We start from the raw sequence: 4432 nt of genomic DNA on the forward strand, positions 1-4432 counted from the left end.
AATCTTCTACAGAGTCCTCTCAAAATGAGGTCCTTTTAAAACATTTTTCAATTTCGCAAAAAGAAAGAAGTCACAAGGATCCAGATCAGGTGAAAAAGGGGAGGGGGAGGGGCTGTGAAAGAACCGAATGCCTTTTGAGGTCAAAAATTCTGTGACGGAAGTGGCTGTGTGACATGGTACGTTATGGTGCAGCATCCACTTGTCTGCAATGTCCGGTCTCACTCGACTATCCCTTTTCTTCGCACTTTCAAAAGCATCTTTGTAAAACACTTGGTTGACAGTTTGTCTTGGAGGAACAAATTCCTTATGCCTGATAACTCTTGTGTCAAAAAAGCAATTCACCATTGTTTTGATCTTTGCTTTACTCATTCGAGGTTCTTTCGCTCGAGGAGATGACTCAGTGTGCCACTCCTTATTTTGCCGCTTTGTCCCAGGATCGAACTCAAAACTCCAGGATTCATCGCCTATGATCGCACAATTGAACCATTCCTGGTCATTGGCAATCCCCTCAAGAATACCAACGCAGACGTTTCATCGATTGTCCTTCTGCTCAGTTCTGAGATTTTCCTGTACCATTTCAGCAAAAGCCTTTCGCATGTGCAAATCTTTGGTCAGAATTTGATGTACAGTGAAAGTGTTTAACAGGTCACTCATCATCTTTATTGTTAAGTGTTGGTCTGATCTCACAAGAGCACGCACACGTTCGACATTTTTGTCGTTTTTTAAGCTGAAGTTCTCCCTGAACGAGATTCATCTTCAACGTGTTCTCGGCCTTCCAAAAATGATTTGTGCCAGCGAAAAACTTGTGCTCTGCATAAGACATGTTCTCCATAGGCCTATTTCAAATTTTCAAAGTCGCAGTCACTGATTCCCCAGATTTAACATAAAGCTTGACTGTGTAACGTTGCTCTAAATTCCTCTGTCCCATTTTCGTAAAACACAACAAAAACACAATATCACTGATGGTGACCTCAAAAATCACTTCATAGCTGTACGGAGCTGAACCTCGGAGTGCACATCAGGAACAGATTAACAAACTGGACTGTTTCACATTTTCAAAGGTAACACTCGCATACGGTCGCAGGTTCGAATCCTCCCTCGGGCATGGATGTGTGTGATGTCCTTAGGTTAGTTAGGTTTAATTAGTTCTAAGTTCAAGAGGACTGATGACCATAGATGTTAAGTCCCATAGTGCTCCGAGCCATTTGAACCATTTTTTAACACTCGCATACGAGGTGGAATCCAAAATTGTCGGGACTGCTGCTGGCATCTGGAAACTAGGAGTAGTAGATCTTTGCACGGCTAGGTGGCGAAAGCTGCTTATCTGATGAGTCAGTGTGCGGAGTGGCATTCAGCTTGGAGGACGTGTTGCGTGTCCACAGTGATTTCCGTAATACTCTGTGTTTGGTGTGTGGCGATCTTACGATGGATCCGCGAACAGAACAGCGCGTGTATATCAAATTCTGTGCGAATCTCGGGAAAAGTGCTACGGAGATCTTTGCAATGATTCAACAAGTGTTTGGGGGACAGAGTATAAGCTGTAGGCGTGTGTTTGAGTGGCATGCTTGGTTCAGAGCCGGCCGTACAGGCGTCGAAGATGATGCTCACACTGGAAGGCCCGTTAGCCGCAAAACGCCAGACATTGTTGCCAAACTTCAATAACTGGTTCGTGCGGATCGACGTCGATCAGTTCACGACCTTGCGGATGAAGTGGGTATTGGTTGTGGGACATATCAACGAATGTTGACTGATGAATTCGGCGCGCATCCTGTCGCAGCAAAATTTGTGCCAAGGACCTTGACTGCCGATCAGAAGGCACAGCATGTTGAAGTGTGCACGGACCTTCGTCAGACCGTATCTGATGATCCAACCTTCTTGTCTTGGGTTATCACCGGCGATATATAAATGACCTAATGGATAGTGTCGGAAGTTCCATGCGGCTTTTCGCGGATGATGCTGTAGTATACAGAGAAGTTGCAGCATTAGAAAATTGTAGCGAAATGCAGGAAGATCTGCAGCGGATAGTCACTTGGTGCAGGGAGTGGCAACTGACCCTTAACATAGATAAATGTAATGTATTGCGAATACATAGAAAGAAGGATCCTTTATTGTATGATTATATGATAGCGGAACAAACACTGGTAGCAGTTACTCCTGTAAAATATCTGGGAGTATGTGTGCAGAGCGATTTGAAGTGGAATGATCACATAAAATTAATTGTTGGTAAGGCGGGTACCAGGTTGAGATTCATTGGGAGAGTCCTTAGAAAATGTAGTCCATCAACAAAGGAGGTGGCTTACAAAACACTCGTTCGACCTATACTTGAGTATTGCTCATCAGTGTTGGATCTGTACCAGATCGGGGTGACGGAGGAGATAGAGAAGATCCAAAGAAGAACGGCGCGTTTCGCACAGGGTTATTTGGTAACCGTGATAGCATTACGGAGATGTTTAGCAAACTCAAGTGGCAGACTCTGCAAGAGAGGCGCTCTGCATCGCGGTGTAGCTTGCTCGTCAGGTTTCGAGAGGGTGCGTTTCTGGATGAGGTATCGAATATATTGCTTCCCCCTACTTATACCTCCCGAGGAGATCACGAATGTAAAATTAGAGAGATTCGAGCGCGCACGGAGGCTTTCAGACAGTCGTTCTTCCCGCGAACCATACGCGATTGGAACAGAAAAGGGGGGTAATGACAGTGGCACGTAAAGTGCCCTCCGCCACACACCGTTGGGTGGCTTGCGGAGTATAAATGTAGATGTAGATGTAGATATAGACGAGAGTTGAATTTATGGTTATGACCCAGAGACAAAGCAACAATCGTCCCAGTGGAAGAGTCGGGGCTCTCCAAGACCCAAAAAAGCGAGACGGGTGAAGAGCAAAGAGAAGAGCATGATCATCGTTTTCTCTGATACCAAGGAACTGCACACAAAGAATTCGCGCCACTCAACCAAACAGTCAATTCCGTATACTACTGTGACATTTTGCGATGGCTCCGTGGAAACGTTCAGTGATGATGGCCCAAACTTTGGCGTCAAGGGAACTGGCTGCTGCATCATGACAGCGCGCCCTGTCACACATTCTTGGTCGCCAGGACCTTTTTGACAAAAAACAACATTGTGATTGTACCCCACCCACCGTACTCGCCAGATTTGGCACCTTGTGACTTCGCGTTATTCCCAAAAGTGAAACTCAAGTTGAAAGGCCGTCGTTTCGACACTCTAGAGAGGATTCAAGAAGCATCACTGGCGGTGATAAACACCATCAAAGAACAGGAGTTTCAGAAAATGTTTGACCGGGTGGCAGAAGCTCTGGGACCAGTGTGTACGTGCAGATGGAAACTACTTCGGGATGATGGTGACCATTAGTCCAAAGGTAAGGTTTTCAACAGATGGCAGCACCAATCCTGAAAATTTTGGATAGCACCTCGTATTCCCCAAGTTTAAAACAAAACTTCACTGCATAACGATGCTCTAAATTCCTCTGTTCCATTTTTCCTAAAACACAACAAAAACACAATGTCACTGATGGTGCCCCCAAAAATCACATGTTAGCTGTATGAAGCTGAACCTTGAGCAGAGGATCTACACAAGTAAAACAACAGCGTTTTTAGATCACTCACAGTGTTGTCAGTCTCATTACTATTCTCACACAAAAAAATGTCTCTAAGCACTACGGGACTTACCTTCTGAGGTCATCAGTCCCCTAGAACTTACAACTAATTAAAGCTAACTAACCTAAGGACATCACACATATCCATGCCCGAGGCAGGATGCGAACCTGCGACCGTAGCGGTCGCGCGGTTCCAGACTGTAGCGCCTAGAACCGCTCGGCCACTCTGGCCGGCATTCTCACACGGCTCTCATAACTTGCATAAAAGAGTAAAGCTGTCAGCAAGCCGAATGTTGGTTAGACTACCTCAGTCCTCTACTTGACATGGTCCTATGAGGAGGTAATATGTGTTCCTCCGAACTTTAAACAGACCTACTCTGCCAGTTTCCAACGTTTCTATGAGTGGTGAATTACAGTCGAAGGCATGGCAATGTGGTGCAATTCTGTGTCACCAGTATCCAGTAATTTCGACGAAATTTTGTATCCTTTATTTCGCTTCGTCTCTTTTCTATTTGTTTTGTTTTATTATTATTATTCGCGTAACAACTAATGTATGAGATAAAATATGTTACTACGAAAAGAGACCCGAAATACCTTTTAGTGATGCTGTGCTATGCCTTTCTTTGGATCATTAATTTTCCACAAAACAAAATATATTATGTTCTTATTGTTCTGGATCTGGATTTCTATTAAAGGAACATTTTTTCGTTACTGTAACTCGCCATAAAGTTCAACCTATCTTCCTTACTTTATAGTTATTGAAAAAGGTTAATGAAAATTACTTTGTTATCAATACTGATGTTACAGTACGCAATGATTGTTCA

This window comes from Schistocerca cancellata, chromosome 8 (assembly GCF_023864275.1).
Source record: "Schistocerca cancellata isolate TAMUIC-IGC-003103 chromosome 8, iqSchCanc2.1, whole genome shotgun sequence".
NCBI classification, from domain to species: Eukaryota; Metazoa; Arthropoda; class Insecta; order Orthoptera; family Acrididae; genus Schistocerca; species Schistocerca cancellata.